This window comes from Rhinatrema bivittatum, chromosome 10, assembly GCF_901001135.1.
Source record: "Rhinatrema bivittatum chromosome 10, aRhiBiv1.1, whole genome shotgun sequence".
Classification (NCBI taxonomy): Eukaryota; Metazoa; Chordata; class Amphibia; order Gymnophiona; family Rhinatrematidae; genus Rhinatrema; species Rhinatrema bivittatum.
Genome location: NC_042624.1, coordinates 73937599 through 73955117, shown reverse-complemented (window position 1 = coordinate 73955117; position 17519 = coordinate 73937599). Strand labels below are relative to the sequence as shown.

The 17519-nt window shown below is 48.5% G+C and overlaps 1 protein-coding gene across 1 annotated transcript in view; it reads right to left on the bottom strand.

The window, feature by feature from the left end:
• Positions 1 to 16462, bottom strand: part of C10H1orf21 (chromosome 10 C1orf21 homolog) — a 248229-nt gene extending 231767 nt beyond the window's left edge. Inside the window, exon 1 of the mRNA XM_029617990.1 lies at positions 16307 to 16462. The gene's annotated coding sequence lies outside the window, so the exon portion shown is untranslated. The remainder of the gene's footprint in view (positions 1 to 16306) is intronic.
• Between the last annotated feature and the right edge of the window lie 1057 nt (positions 16463 to 17519).

Genomic DNA, 17519 nt, shown 5'->3' with positions numbered 1-17519 from the left:
GCGATCGCGCTATTTTTTAAAATCTATCCCATTATGTAATGTGTGGCATTTTAGATTACTTCAATTTAAATTTCTTTAAGGAGGTCTCAGATCGCTTCCCTCCCCCACCTTCCCCCCAAAAAGTATTTTCCCAATTCCTATGCAGCTCAAAGGGTTCTCACCCCCAGAGATTTGCCAGGTTTGAAAGGAACAGTATTACTTTTATTGCTAGGGTCATTCATTGCCGTCACCGTAAATGAGCTCTAGTTTTGCTAGTCAGCAAAATCAAAATGTTAGCAATGTTTTTTGTTCATTTTATCCAATTTTTCATGACTGTATATAGCCGTAGATCTTTCCTAGGGAAGTTCCAGTCTCTGGCAGATATCCATTAAAGCCATGGGAAGAACCCTATCTAGACATCAACATAGCACCCAGATTTCGATGACAAAACAATACTGTAGATATACGTCATAATGGCTCTGGCTAGTTTGTAAACCCGAGCCTAAATCCTCTCTAGCACTGACACACTGTGTGACCCTGGGCAATTCATTTTACCTCCCTTTGTTTCATGTTAGTTAACTATAATCGGGTGACAGTAAAAAAAAAAAAATGCTTTCCTATTCCCTTTTTGGAAGATGTCATGCACTGATACCTGATTCTCCACCCCAATGACGACGAGACCGACGTCCTTGATTTAGAAGAGACCAACAGAGGCCGGTCCCCGGCGCCCCTTCCGCCAACGGCATAGATGGAACCAACGGCCCAGCAATGCCAATGGCTCGGTGTCCAGTAGTGCGGCTCCCAGGTCCATCAGTGCAAATGCTGCTGATGGCGATGTCGATACCTCAGACTTTCTTGACCCAAAGAGCTTCTACATTTTGTCGAGCTGACAGCAACATCCTTGGGGATCGTCTGGGCACACATGCGGAAACCCTAGATGTTGTGCGATGCCTCCAAGCAAAGGGGACTCACCTCCTGGCGGTCCATGATGGACATGGTCCTTGGACACTGGGGGCACCAATGGAAACCGGACGAGGCAATGATGAACGAAAGAAATTGAGGCACCGCCACCATGGGGGGGGAGAACGGAAGCGAACAAAGACTTACCAAACCGCCAAAAAAACCTGACTGGGGAAACTAGAGGGAACCGAGAAAGACCAGTGTTCAATGAATTAATGCAAAAACCCTAAAAAGACTGTGAAAAACGTTTTCAAAGGCATTTTCTAAAGAAAAGCCATGAGCTCACTCTACCGCGAGTGACTGAAGAGGGACCTCGCATGGATTAGGACATGCTGGGCATGCTCAGTCAAAGGTCCAGAAACTTTGACATAAGTTTTCCGTGCCGGACTCCATCCAATGATGTCACCCATGTGCGAGGTCTACCATCCTGCTTGTCCTAGGAGAACTGGAGACAGAGGTGTCATTAGCTATGGGGCACATGCCCCAAGTCCCTGTTCCCCCTAGACATTTATCCTTGTTAACGTGCCTGCATTGCCTTTTTGTTTATCCCCCTCACTTCCCTCGTCCTTCCCTGTGTGATGCCTGTAACCAGCTGCTGCTTCTTTAGTGATGCCGGTACCTGGTCTCCTTGTTCAAGCCTGCGCATTTTTGGAGTCCTGCATGGTTCGAACAACGTGTCATTGAACTGCACAGGCATGAGCAAGGAGGCCTGGTGTTGGCAGAAGAAGCAGCAGCCGGTTACAGGCATCATATAGGCAAGGGGAATAAACAAAAGAAAAAGGCAATGGCAGCCATACGGAAAACAGTAAAAGCTGCATGGGAACATAGAATAAAAATCTTTTTAAAAAATACCTAAAAGTGGGATGTCCAACTATGTGGTTTTACAGGCTCGCTCTTGGAGGGGGGGGGGGGGGGGGGGCGGGCAAGCTGCTGATCGTGATGATAGTTGTTTAATTATCCAAATCCTGGGGGGGGGGGGGGGCTTCTGGGCCTATAAGATCCAGATGGCTATACAGCGTCTCAAACATTAAAAACCAGGAGGTACGTATGGAGCCCGTTGGCCTGAAAAGCAGCACAGAAGCCCCAATTTTTATGATCTGCAGTCTGCCTATCATCCTTTCAGGTCACAGAGGAGGGAAGAGGCCCAAAGCAGCAGAGCTTCAAAGGGAAGCAACATCGGAATCCATTTCGGCCTCATTTTATTTTATTTATTTTTAATTGCATTTTTTGCAAGATACAATAGGGGGGGGGGGAACAGAAAACTAAAGGCAATATATCAAATATTAAATGAGTCAACCATGAGAAACCTCTCTCTCTGAATCTACCTTACAAACACCAACATTTCTAACCCAAAGAGCTGCATCTTCATGCTCCCCCTCCCACATCGAGAACTTGCTGTCTTAACAAAAGAAACTTTGTCCTTCTAACTTGTACACATCTTCGCTAGAGCTGGAAAGGTTTGAACCCACTGATCAGAGAAAGACAAATATTTTCGGAACAACCAATCCTTGTCCCTTTCAGAGCAAAATGAGACTAACGAAGTCATCCACACAGGCTTCCAAACAAGTAGATAAAACTGGGCTGGCTCCCTGCCAAATATCCATTCCTCCCGCCTCTCTAATATCCTGCTTATAATTAGGTAGATAGTAAGCTTCTGAAATAGGCATTTCCTCATCAAAATATCGGGAATATATATTTTACACAATTCCAGCAGGGACAACAGTCTGGTAACGGGAACATTTTAAAAAAATGCAAATTCTGAACACTATCTAAATCCTCTACCTGATTATGAAGTAACAAACTATTTTTGCTAAAGGAAGAAGCGGATGTTTGCAATGTGGAAACCTGACTGAACGGAGTACTTGAAGTGGCCTCCAGAGAGGTCATACAGGCTTGGCAGTTTTTAATGTTCACTTTAGAGTCTCCCATACATTTAGAAAACTGCTGGACTAAACTAGTTAGGGTCTTGTCTATCTGAGCCACAGCTCTCCAGACATTCATTAATGTCACTTGAGAGCATTCTCCTAAATTATCCAATGAAGAAATACAGATTGCTGGAAAGCCTCTCTCTGTACTTACTACGGGTAACCAATTCAGAGGCTGAGACAGACTGTCCTAAAGGCTGTGGTGCTGGAAGGGTTTTGTCTGGGCTCAGGGAGTCCCCAGAACTGGTTGAGGCTTCTCCACTCAGGCCCATGGAGGGCTGCTGTAACTATAGGCCCATGAACCACTGGAGGGGCCAGAGAGGAAGTCCACAACTTGCCCTCTCTCTTCCCCATATGACCAGATATCAAAGCCTGTGCAGGAAGGAATTTCTCCTAAGAGGCGCCCGGCTTTGGCGGTGAGCCCGAGACGCTGCTTTTATGCATCCTGGTCACTGCTGATGACATCAGCAGGGAGGCCCAGACAGCGAGGCAGGAAGATGGACTCCTGCAGGACCAGCAGCAGGGCGTCTCTTTCTCTCATCCACTCTGTGCACAGGGCTGGGACGCTGAGGATGACATCAGCAGGGAGGCCCAGACAGCGAGGCAGGAAGATGGACTCCTGCAGGACCAGCAGCACATGAAGTCCTCCCCACAGCAGCGGTACGTCTCTTTCTCTCACCCCCATCTGTGCCTTCTTTAAGCACGGTACCCAAAGAGGCACGTGCCCAGTACTCTGGTGCCACCCGGAGATCTGCAATACCTGATCTGCCCATCAGGGAAGAGCAAAACTGCAAGAGGTGGGGAAAGGCATTCAGAAGGAATTTAAAAAAGTAAAGTACAGGGAGAGCACCCCACACAAGAAGATGCAGAACCAACGGGAAATTATGATGGAAAAAATGAGAGGAGAAAGGAAAGCAAATGCAAGCTCAGAAGGGGAATAAAGCCCTGGAGAAATGAGAGGCCCGATGAAGAAAGAGAGAAGGGGAAATCAGTTAGAGGCAGACAAAAGCTGCCAAATTATTTACATTTAGGAAAAAGAAGAAATCCAGAGCTCAAAACAAGCTAACATATCTGCCATGAGCACAGCTGACGTTCTAAACGAAGCTTGCATGAAATTGCACACAGGCCTGAAAAATGTGCACACACTGGGGGAGCAGGTGGCAGCAGCGCTGCTGCTCTGTGATCTGCACTGTTCCTTTAGAGAGCCCATTCTAAGCTGGAAGCCATGGCTTCCAGTCCTGGGTCCTGGGGGGGGGACACTGGCAGGAGCTTCCAGAAACGTGGGATCAACAGGAACAGATCAAGACCACCACTTCTACCCCCACCCCAAAAATATATCTTGTTAAGTCCTGGTACAGGGCTCAACCTACCCCAAGAGCCAGGACACCATGGCAACTAGAAATGTAACTGCAGCGCCCGGTATCTGCAGGGCCAATGGAAGGAGGAGGTGACGACAGCGGCCCACACAGGCCAATAAGAGACATCATCATTGGGTCAGAGGAGGAGGCGAAGTGGAACACAGTAAGAAAGCACTGCTGAGGACAGCGAGGGAAGGCAGATGAGAGACGGAGCCTGCTGCCTACGAAGGGGAGACAGAGAAAGGAGACTGGTGGAGAGGAGGTTCAGAGTGCTCTCAACTGCTGGGCCTTTCTTTGGGCCCCCCCAATCCAGCTCCCAGATGCAAAGGAAATGCTGCCAAGTCCTTAGTACAGCAGCTTCCACCGCTCCAACACTGCTGGCCTGGTCCCTTTAAGACACAGCTTTCCCAGTGCCCCCAGACTGGGCCACAGCTCGTATTATTTATAAAACCAACAAGTCTGTGTTTTATGACCTTATTTACAACTTGAATGCAAACAAAGCAATGAATACCCCTTGGCAAGCTCAGAGCAATAAAAGTGCTTGCAGGTTAGGAACGTTGACGAGATTAGGGCTTGCGAGCCACTCCTGGGCAGGGCCCGCTCTCTTGTGTTTACTTTAGGGGTGGCGGGCACGGCGGAGGAGGAACCCTAGAAAGCAGCGGTGGAGTACCCTGCGGACTGGGCGCGTGCCAAGCGAGGCAGCGGGCTCTGCTCTGAATCAAGAGCAATTAGTGGTTGGTCCCCACAGTGACACTCAGCTCCCGGCTGGTATAAATGTCATTCTGATACATGCACCTTCAGTCGAAATACAATTGTAAACCAACTCTGTGTCCGATAACCAAGTTTACAAGGACAAACATATTACCATCATTTATTTATATTATATAATGCATTCCACATAACTGAGCGGCAAAATCATTTAAGCCAGCAGGAAGCATTAATGATATTTCTTTCTTTTGAAACCTCTTAAGTAAAGGAGTGATCCCAAGGCTCAGGCAGCAGCACTGCAGGTCTGGATCGCCCTCCCCTCGGTCCACTGGGGCTGATTAGGCCTGGGTGCCCCAGAGGGACGGGGAAGAAGAGTGAGGAGGTGCCATATTGCGCTGTGGGGGCTCCTACCCCCCCCCCAGTGAATGGCACGGAGGGTGCACTCCTCCGACTAGCAAGGGTTCCCAGAGCCGCCCGGGCACGTCCTCTACAAAGAAGGAGGTCAAAGATGAATGGGAACAGAAAGGGGGAAAAGGAAAAACAGATTCACCGCTTCTGGTACTGACTGCCTGCTACAAAAATACCTGGGTATTGAATTACTTGAGAAACACGTCTCACAGTCAGCAGCTGAGGAGAAAGCTTTTATTGTGGCCGATAGCATCGCAAAGCAGCCAAGAAAGCAAAACTGAAACAGCTTGAAGAAGAAACTAGAAGTTAATGTAACAGAGAGAGACAAACCCTTTCTGTAAACAGAATCTTATTCTCCCAGCTCACCCCTTCTCATAATTATTTGGGCTTTGCCGCTGAAGCCAGTGGGGTGGAGTCGGGTACCAGGAGGTTGGGGGGAGCATGAGATAGCCAGCCCTGCCCTAATGCTGGTACCTCAGGAAGCAGCCTGCCGCCTGTCTCCTGCCTCTCTGCCCGAGACGGATTTAGGAGTTTGCCACCCCTAGGCACTGTGGCTGCTGTGGTGTCCCCCCCCACCCAGGTCATACTACAAGGAGCAGGAGGTGTAAGGCACAGTCCCACAGTTTGCTGCGGCAGCTCAGGCGTATTTTCTGTCGCAAAAACTGGAAAAATCTGAAGCACGTTGGCATTTCCATCTTTCATATTATAAAAATGAAGTCACTTTCCAATCGGTGTTTGCATCTATATCGTTTATTATTGGGTGAGGAAAAGGGATCTTAAGTGTCAGTACAGGAAGGAGATCTCAGGAACGGGCAGAAGAGAGGAGGAGGGTGAGAGGACGAGGGATGGGGAGAGGAAAGGAGCAGGACTAGGACTGGGGATAGGAGGGAGGAGTATGAGAAGGAAAGAGGACTGGGGGAAAGATCCAGGGAAAGCACGGGACTGGGGGAAGATCCAGGAAAGGGTGAAAAAAAATCAGGAACGGGAAGAAAAGAGGGGGAGGGAGGTTCTGAGATTGAGAAGGGGAGGATCCAGGATCTGGGAGCTAGAATCTGAGATCAAGGGAGAGAGAACCTGAGGGGGTTCTCTGCTCCTGCTCCCCCTTACAACTCCCCTCTATCCGGCACTCCGGCACACACACACTCTCACTCTCTCCCCCCACCTGATCTCCTCTCATCCCGCCCCCAATGATCCCCATTCAGCCCCTCCTAATCTTACCAAAATGATCCCCCTTTGCACTCTCTCTCTCCTCCCATTTTGTTGCCTGCATGCTGCCTGGGAAGGGAGGGGCTGGCTCAGGAAACAGAGGGCCGTTCTCTGGCTCAGTACATTTTCAGGCAGCTTGCTGCCCCCCCCCCCCTCCCCTCCCCCACAGATTTTCCCATCCTAGGCCCAGGCCTAGTGCTCCTATTGACAAATCCAGGCCTGTCGGTTGAGACAGGGAGGAGTGGAGCAGGGCCATATGACCTCCTCTTACCTGCCTACACGACGACGCAGAGAGGAGCTGGACCTGCATCTACCCCCTCACCCCCAAAAGGACTGAGGAGGAGTCAGAGGAGAGGAGCCACCTGCCCCACCACCTGCAGAATATATGTTGGATTTCTTTCAAGCAGAGGAAAATAATTAGCACATTTTGCAAAACAAACCATGTAAAAAAGGATTCTGAAGCTGATGCCATACTCTGCTTAGTGACTAATGATCTGACAGGAAATGGAATCAGCATAGTATGGAAGAAGGGAAGGGCTTAGAGATATTACCTGTTCCTGGCTCAAAACCTGCTGAAAAGCAGAGAGATTTAGATACCCTGGGGGCTGAGGCTATACGCGGAACCGAGGGCTGTTGGCCTACATCTGTCTGGTGGAGAAAAAAAAGGATTCAAGTGAGGAAATCACTTCAAACACCAACAGGCATTTAAACCAGATGAGAGAATGTGAGCCGACTGACTAAGGCTGTCACCCCACAGAACAAATGAAACTAGAGGTGAAAACAACAAAGGTGAGGAGCTCATTAGTTTACTCTTAACCAACAGCAACAGATAAGGTGAACAGGTATGAGGCTATACAGAGAAAATAGCTAGAATGCTCCAAGCACAAATGCTGACAGTCCGGTCCTCGGGTGCTGCAGACAGGTGTGGTTTTCAGGATATCCACAATGAAAATGACTGAGGCATAACTGCATGCACTGCCTCCACTGTGCGCAAATACCTTGCACATATTTGTTAGGGATATCCAGAAAAGCAGGCCTGTTTTTCTGGATAGCACAAGAACTAGAGTTGCTTACCCCGAGTCTTAAGCAATACAAATCCAGAACTGCAAAGGCTAATGGCAAACCTATCTATCTATTATCACAGAGATGTATTTCAGTGAGTCCCATGAATGGCATCCCTCTCTTCAGGAATGAGGGGGCGGAGTAGCTCTACGGAAAAAAATAATCTGACGCTACCAAACTCCTGGGGGAAAGGAAGAGGTGCTGTGTGTTATCTTAGAAAGGAAGAAGGCCCGACCATCCACAGCAGCGTGGTCTACAGAACTCTGACACAGGCAGAAGAATTGGACAGAGACTGGGTAGAAGGCCCATCCAAAAGATGGAAACGGAAGGGAATGCGAGGCTGGTAAGGAATTTAATATTTCAGATGAGGACAGAACAGTCGAGACTGGCGAGATACCTGAAAGATATTACTAGCATGCAAGAAGCAAAATCTGTTTCTAGAACGAGGGGCTCATGGATATGAGGCTCTGAGGAGGTAAGATGCAGAAGCAATGTCCAGAAATATTTCTTTTTCACAGAAAGGGCAGTGGATGTCTGGAGAGCTGCATATCGGCTGACTGCCAACACCGGTTCACTGATGCCTGCTACCTCTGTGCCTGTGCGCGCTATGATACTCCATATCATACACCTCAGCAAGGATGCTGACTGAGACCAACAAGAGAGACCACATTACACCCATCTTGCGGAACCTGCACTGGCTCCCAATCAAATTTAGAATCTTGTACAAAGTACTAACGATCATACACAAAGCCATTCACAATATCACCCCACTGGAGCTCAAGAACCCACTTCGGCCACGCATACCCTCCAGACTGGTGAGATCAGCGTATACAGACACCCTCTATGCCCCCCACCCCCCATATCAAAACCTTATTAAGGAAGCGAGCTCTGTCCACTTCAGGTCCAGCACAATGGAACTCTCTCCCTCCAGATCTCCGTCTAGAACGATGCCCGATTACCTTTAAAAAAAAAGACTCAAAACCTTGCTGTTCGACCAAGCCTTCTCAGAATTCAGATGACCCTTTTCAGTTTATTATGCTGCTCTCTAATAGACCATCGTTCTAGCGAGCCTAGCTTTTTCAGACGATCAAACTAGTTAGCCACCCTGTACCTGGACCCAGTGTCATCTTCTTAGGCACCGGGCTCTATACCTAAGTTAGTTTCCGGCCCTCCAGAAAAGATCATTTATTTATCAGCTCTGTTAAACCCAGTTTCATTGATCCAAGTTTGTTCATCCTTTTGTTTAATGTAATGCATTCTTACATGCTTGTTATCGTTCTAATGTAAACCGAAGTGATATGTAACTTGTTACATGAATATCGGTATATAAAAGTGCTAAATAAATAAATATAAGGTACTTTGGAAAATACATGGAGGTCTTTAGGGAAGGAGCGTTGAGGTTCAAATATCCAACAGAGTAGAAACACTAGAGAAAAGCCTCGAATATTTTGAAAAGCAAAGCCGACTAGAAAATCAGATTTATTTTTCCTGCCATAGCCTGAGGTAGTCAGGTGATCGCCTTTTAATGCATCAGAGGGTGCTTGCATGCAGATGAATGGGTGTGGCAGTGAAGAGTAGTACTCTGCTATGACCAACTACCAGCATCTGGAAACATAGCCTTTTAACAGGCAACCAGCAAGATCATATTTTCACATCAATTTTATGCTTTTAAAGTACTTTTTGTGATTTATTTATACAAATTTATACTCCGTATTTCCAAATTAGTGATCAAACTGAGACACAAGTACAACAATAAACAAAATTAAAAAAAGCATCAGCTGTAAAACAAAATCAATAATAATAATATGATGATGAAAATAACCACATCTGCCAATAGCACTTCTTCCTACTGCATCTAGCAGGCCTAACATAGATAATTAAGCTACTCAGACAAGTTACCAGAATGACAAGGTTGCAAACATATTGAGGGTTAGTCGATGTTATGGATGCTAAGGGTGGCTCAGCCAAACAAACAGCATTATTTCTGAGGCATTACAGGCTACTCTCCCATGAATTTATATTCCACTGGTGATCATTCTAGCTGAGTCATAATCCAAGTGACTTTTACAAAATGAAGGGGTTGGCCTGGGGGATACAGAAATGTTTAGAGTTCTGGGAGGACACAGGCATAACGCTGTTCCATTACAAGAAAAAAAGCATGGCAGCACAGCAAATGAAGACCACAATGGTTCATACAGCCTGGCCCAACAAGGTTGTAGCTGCTGCTTCCTGCACATTCCCTCTGTGTGTCTCTTTAGGATTGCAACAAAGTTTATTGATTCCAATCAGATGCCACCATTAATACCATGGGAGCAAGATATTTTCAAGGATGAACTTTGACCTTCATTATTTCCCAGCTGTCCCCATACAGTTGTTTAACCCTGTGGCAAGGGGCTACTAACATCTAATAGACCATCAGAGCAAAGATGGTGCTTTATATCACCTGGTTGCTTTATTTCTTCCTAACAATCAATTTTTCACTTCCCCTCCTTTTTAAATTAGCCCATAAAAATCACTCTCAATATGGCTATGGTAATAGATTGTAAATATTTTAAGCGCTTCTAAATGCAAAACGTAAGCGCTACATTTTTTAAGCATACCTAAGGGACCTCCCACTGTACAAACAGGGGACGATATCCACAATTTACATTAGCTGCAGTATTTCAGATATGCTCCCAACTATTTTACTGTACACCAACATGCCAGAAAACTAAAGCAGAGCCCCGGGCCAGCAAATAAGCTGTGAACAAGATCTTCTTATTGGACTAGCTTCATATGTCTCTGACTAGCTTTCCAGAGCTTCACTCCTTCCATCATCTCAAAGCAAAATGAGCTACGTAGGATGCAGGGTGAACACACAAGTAAATTGCAGGTTACGTTCCATTACAATGGAGATGCAAAGGGGGTAGCCAACTCCAGTCCTCAAGAGTCTGGATATCCTGGTTTTCAGGATATTCAGGAAGGTTAACTCTCAAACAAATGTGCACAGTAGGCATTATTTGAGCATATATGGCCAGGCGCAGATCTACGCTAACTTGCGCGTATGATATATGTGGGTTTGATAAAATATGCAAATCTCTACCCCGTAACATATGCGCATGTGTAGGCTTGCACATGAATACATGAAACGCATTGAAAGAACATATCAATACATCCTACACGCATACTTTTCCTACCTATTTTTAAAATATATGCGTGTATATAAATATATCGTGATTTACGCGGGTAAGTCAGTGCATTTTAAAATATGCGCGCATCAAGGAAATTATCAGTTTTACCAAATAGTCCACCAGTTTGCCCAGTCCTTGTCCAGGTCAAGACCCTCCTGAATGCCCCCTCCTCCCCCGTTCACCCAGATCTCCCATCCGGCCAATAGTACACAATAAACACGTTTGATATGATTTAGGCCAGGTTACCAGCAGGTGTAAAACTGCATGAGTCAAAAAGCTAATCTCCTTGCGTGTCTTTTACAGCAGCAACTTAAGCACATGAATGCTGGCCCCACCCAGAACACCCCTTTTCATGCGTATGGGTGCGCATGAAAGTACAGGCATATTTTCAACTTTCATAAAATACAGAATACATGAGTAGAGTACATGGGCATAGCGTTTTAAAAATCCACTCTATGTTCAATATATTTTATTGAGGAAGTGATCCACATTGAAACGATATACAGTTGTCCAAGAACAAGGTAACAACCAAAACTACAACAATGCAAAAATACAAGCAACAACGCATCCAAGGTGATTCCTTGTCCAGTCCCTTAAGGGATCACTATCCAGTTTTATCCTTATGAGAGGCATAGCCCAACCAAGCATCGTGGTATCCGGGACCCTCTATTCTTCCTAAAAATCCACTCTATAATGAATATGCATACAAGAGATTTGCATGCACTCCCTCCATGGTATGCAAATCTCTTGTATGCATATTCATTGTGGAGATCCCGAAAACCAGCCCTGGAAGAAGCGGGGAGAAGACTGACAGAGGGATGCCTTGTAACGGGTGAGGAATGCTAATCGGAATCGTACTACGTTAGTCCAATACAAGGGTCTCATCTACAGCTTGTCTGTTGACCCTTTTTTCTAGGTATCCATGAGGACTAACATGGCAACCACAAGACTTTATTCTAGAAAGCCAATGTAAGCTACAATTCACCCCAAGTACTGGAATACTGCTCTGGAGGCCAAAGCTTTGTAAGGACAGTGAGAGGAGGAAAGCAAGCTATGCCTTGGTTCTTGAAGGGCTTGAGACACGCAATGTAGTCGTTGGGACAGAAGGGCCAGAGAAGACAGAACAGAAACATTCAGATATTTTAGAGGCTTCAGTAAAACTACATGAAGGTGGCATTTTCCATAGAAAAGGACATTTTAATTTCATAATTCAAAGACAAGGGGTCATGATCTGAAACTGCAGGAAGGAAGATAAAGAAATGGGGGAAAACACTTCTTTACTAAGAGGGCGCCAGACGCTTGGCCTAACCTTATCAGAGGTGGTGGAACCCAGGACTGCGACAGGATTTAATCAGGCTTTGGCCATACAGATACAGCGTCAAGTGGTAAGAGCAGGTGGGGGGGAGGGGGGTTGTGTAATGCAGAATTCCCCTCCCACACTAATTTTTCATATCCTCCTGCAGAATATGGGTGGTCTGCCTGGGAGAACGGGAGAGAGGACAGAGCAAAAAGACCCCCCAACAGCTCTTTAACATGTCCTCCACCAACTCCAAGCTGGCTCCCCTCCCTCGTCCTGCACCACTCCCTTAAACATCTGTAGCGTTCAGACACCAGGCAGCTTCTCAGAGAGGGAACCACACAGCACCTGAATCCGCACCCTGTTTCTCACGAGCGTGAGAATGTAAGAAGCGTGCAGATACCGTGCAACTCGCACTCTGAGACACGCAGTAACGAGAAGACTACAGTTCTGGGGGCAGTGCCTGAAGATGGTGAGGTGCAGGGACTGGCAAACCTGGGGCAAGGCCAGACCCGCTGCTGGAAAGTGGTGGAGGCAAGTGGGGGATGGAGACTGGCTGGGGCAGGATTGAGGGGAGAGAGACTAGGGGACAATGTCGAGGAGAGGAGGAAAAAAAGAGTGTGTTGGGGGAGGGGAAGCTGGGGGAGGGAAGACAGTGCCCTGGCAGGAGGAGAGAGTTCTGGAAGGAGATGAGCAGGAAGCGGGGCAGTGCTGGGGAGGGAGGAGTGTGTTAGAGTGAGATGAACCGGGGTGGAGGGAAAGTGGTTGGCTGCCTTAAGTTTAGGATTTCTGTTTTTGTTTTGTGAATTTTAATTTGACGAGCCTGAGGAGGAGCTCCGAGCTGCCAGCGGCACTGAACTCATCTAGTCCATGGTTGTTGCCACAAGTACGGACAGCTGGAGAACGCGGGCCCTGCCTGCAACAGGGCAAATACAAGCCAATGCGCAGAAAGGGGCAGATCTTCAAACCTGCGCACGGGCATAGATTTGTTCGCGCAACCTGGCGCGAACAAATCTACGCCCCCGGACTCGCCCCTAAAATCCAGGATTGGTGCTCGCAAGGGGGTGCACAATTGTGCAACTTGCGTGTGTCAAGCTGCGCAGGCTTCCTCCGTTCCCTCCGAGGCCGCTCCGAAATCGGGGGGCGGAGGGAACTTTCCTTCTGCCCCCCCCCTTCCCCTATCTAACCCACCCCACTCTCCTTGATGGAGTTACGCCTGCCTCTTGCATGCGCCGGCCAGCTGCCGGCACACGAACCTCCGGCATGGCTGCTTGGGAACGCCCCCAGCCCCGCCCCGTCCCCAAGCCCCCGGCCTCGCCCCCAATCCGCCCATTTTCGAAAGCCCCGGGACATACGCGCGTCCCCGAGCCTATGCAAAATAGGCTCGGCGCGCACAGGGTTTTTTTTTTTTTTAAGGGTTACTTACACGCGTAACCCTTTGAAAATCTACCCCAAAGTGATGGAAGAGCTGCATCTGGCCCTCAAAAAGGATGGGGTAAAGTATATAGAGCGACCATGGGTACAGAGATATAGCCAGGGCTGATTTTAACTCTGGATAAAAGGGCAGCTGCTCCAGGCCCTACATGGCATGGGATCCACTGCATTAACACTCAGGGCTCTGCTGCCCAGCACCCCCAAGCCCAGGCTTCCTACTTCAATCACTGGCCTCCCAGGCAGCAGGCAGGGAACAGGAGGGGAGGAGACAGCTAGTCTGAAACAGACTGAGCAAGGCAAATATGAGCCACTTCTCCCATCCTGTCTGCAGGGAACAGGAGGGGAGGGGATCAAGATGGAGTAGACAGCAGAGTAGAGACTCATCCATTTGGGACTGCATATTTCTAATTTGTGGTCACTTATTCTGTATTTGGTGAAGGTCTGTGTGTGTGTGACTGAGGTGAGCATGTAGTTTCTGTGTAGGCATCTATAGCAACCCGGCTTGTTCTGTTTTCCCAACAGAAAGTGTACTTGTGTTCTAGGGCCAGGTGGAATATTTGCAATGTTGCCTTTTCGGATGGGATTGTTGCTGTTTCAGCTCTGGGAGTGCTGTTTGGGTATGGCAGGTTTGCTGTGCATGTTCCAAGTGACTTTTTTGGCAGGGCTTTGTAGTACTTCATAAAGCATCACATACTGGAGGGTATCTGTGTCACTGTTACTGACGCGACCACATCATCTGAATTTCCTTTCTATGGTGAGTAATAACGGGAAACATCCTAGTCAAGCCCAGCCAACCGGACATTCCAGACATTATCTTCCACTGATGCAGTATGGATTTCTTTTAATTTACAAATATATGATTTACTTGATTTGTTTTTGTTAAGTCTACCCTCAAAAAATCACAAATACCATGTTCATCAGATACTGTGACAGAATTTCTGAAACATATTTGTATTATTTGTATATATTTGAAAGAAAAGTTTAATATTTTAAAGTATGGTGTTCAATGATGTGGTTTAGAACAGGGATTTCCCAGGACACCCCTAGCCTGTCAGGTTTGCAGAATATCTACAATCAACATGCACAAGATAAATTGATATATATGCAGATCTCTCTCACTCATATCTGACTGTGGATGTCCTGAACACCTGACTGGCTGGGTGTATCCAGAGGCCTGGATTGAGAGCCACAGTTGTAGAGGATTGTCCTGGGAGAGGTGGGGCTGGTGGGAGTCATAATGTTTGTTAAGTTTTAGTTATCAAAATCTCAGAACAGGGGCCCAAGGACCTGAAAGTTAACGGGGAGGGGGGGCACAAGGGCTTAACACCTTTGCACCAGATCTGCCCGCAGCACCAGGCCATTAGTGTTGCACTTGCGGCAGCAGCAGCAGCAGCCTGCGCTGGCTGGAAGGAGGAAGAGGCTTTACACCACGCTTGCATCAGCTCGCGCAGTCCAGAAGAAGGCAGAGGTGCATTTGTCTCGGTCCTCATAGGCCAGGAGGAGGCGGCATGCAGTTTGCCCTCCTGTCGGCCAGTACTGAGGAGGAAAGCTGCAGCATCAGATTTACGGGAAAGGAGGAGCGTGTCAAGGCTGGGAAGGAGAGGGAACATGGCCATCAATGTGTAAAACATAAGGGGGGGGGGGGGGGGTCCGCAAAAGTTTCCCTGATGTGGCCCTGCATAGAGCTGCATCAGTTTTCCCAAGAATACTAGGGAAGCCTGCATGATGCAGCTTTAGTTACAACCCCTATCATCAGTGGTGCAGCTGCACCAGGCTGCCAAGAGGCCCAGAACGATCATGGTTACAACCTTCGATGTTTGGACAACAGACTCACTGGTTGTAATGGTTGTCTGGATTATTACATTCCTTAATGGTAAAACACAGGCGAGGGGCTGGGTGTTGGATTAAGCAAGAACAAAAGAGGGAGGTTACAAGGCCTGGAGTGGCCTGCCAGCGGAGGCCAGCACTATCACAAAATGTAAACAGGCTGGAGAGGAATCTAGAGGGGACGGCTAAAAACAAGGGTCAACGTCTGGGTAAAAGACATGAAAGGAGCCGGTGATGGTTTAAGTACGGGAATTTATAGGCTCATTTACCCCCAAAGTGGTAGAGCACCAGAGGGGTAACAACTGGGCACACTGGAGGGGCAACTGCTCCTTACCTTATGCCATCTGCTATGTGAGTTGTTTCCCGTTTTACGTGTACTTTCTCATATATTTAAATAAGAATATGCTTTTCTTTGGAGGAAGAAAAAAAAAAAAAAAAAAGCATGAAATCTCAGCGCTGAAACAGTTTCCACATCTGGTACACAGCGCCAACTGTTCAAGAACTGCAGAGGACAGAGCTTCCTTGCAAACTGCACTAATCCATGCCCGATACCAGCAATGCAATCCAGGGGAGGTGGGAAGGGACGTGCTAGGAAAGACATTTAGCACATCAACGGCTCCCCCTGACACCAACAGCAATGCACTTACACAAAGGCATGCAAATTAAAGTTAAAAAAAATAAGAAAGCCAAACGCGCTCAGCCAAGAGACCCGCTTGCTTAAATCGCAACCTCTCGATAACAGCTAGGGCGGCCGATCGAATTATTTCCAGGACTTTCATGATTTTTTTTCCCCCTCTTCAGTCTAAGGCTGGTGAATATACTCAGGTCAGGATGTAGCCCTCGTTTCTCTGCATATCCGCCAGCGCAAACTGAAGGGCTCCTTGCAGCAGCCCCGCGGGCGGGCGGGCGGGCAGATAGATCTCCCCCTCCCCCCCGCTACCAACCCAGAGACCCCGGGCCCTCCCCGCTCACCTCGCCGAGCCGCCGCCGCCGCCGCTGCTGCCTCGGAATCTCCGTCCGCGCCTCCCGCAATCCGAGCGAGCCAGGGCGGAGCACCGCCTCCCGGGGTCCTTCCGCTGGGGGGAGGAGGGCGAAGGCAGCGCCGCTTCCTGAAGCAAGCAGGGAGAGCGAGGGTGAGGTGTGCGGCTGGGATGCTGCAGTATCTGGGCAGTGTACACGGTTATATGCAACTAGCTGAGGAGGCTGGCCAAACCCATGGGGTAGAAGGTGCTACAAACTCTTCCCCGGCTCATCCCCATAGGTGCCACTAACTCTTCCCCAGCTCATCCCTTATGCCCATAGGAGCCACTAACTCTTCCCCGGCTCATGCCCATAGCTGCCACTAAACTCTTCCCCGGCTCATCCCTCATGCCCATAGGTGCCACTAACTCTTCCCGGCTCATCCCTCATGCCCATAGGTGCCACTAACTCTTCCCGGCTCATCCCTTATGCCCATAGGAGCCACTAACTCTTCCCCGGCTCATCCCCCATGCCCATAGGTGCCACAAACTCTTCCCCGGCTCATCCCTTATGCCCCTAGAAGCCACTAACTCTTCCCCGGCTCATCCCTTATGCCCCTAGAAGCCACAAACTCTTCCCCGGCTCATGCCCATAGGTGCCACTAACTCTTCCCCGGCTCATCCCTCATGCCCATAGGTGCCACTAACTCTTCCCGGCTCATCCCATATGCCCATAGGAGCCACTAACTCTTCCCCGGCTCATCCCCCATGCCCATAGGTGCCACAAACTCTTCCCCGGCTCATCCCTTATGCCCCTAGAAGCCACTAACTCTTCCCCGGCTCATCCCTTATGCCCCTAGAAGCCACAAACTCTTCCCCGGCTCATGCCCATAGGTGCCACTAACTCTTCCCCGGCTCATCCCTCATGCCCATAGGTGCCACTAACTCTTCCCCGGCTCATCCCTTATGCCCATAGGAGCCACAAACTCTTCCCCGGCTCATCCCTTATTCCCATAGGAGCCACTAACTTTTCCCCGGCTCATCCCTTATGCCCATAGGAGCCACAAACTCTTCCTCGGCTCATCCCTTATGCCCATAGGAGCCACAAACTCTTCCCCGGCTTATCCCCCATGCCCATAGGTGCCACTAACTCTTCCCCGGCTCATCCCCCATGCCCATAGGAGCCACAAACTCTTCCCCGGCTCATGCCCATAGGTGCCACAAAC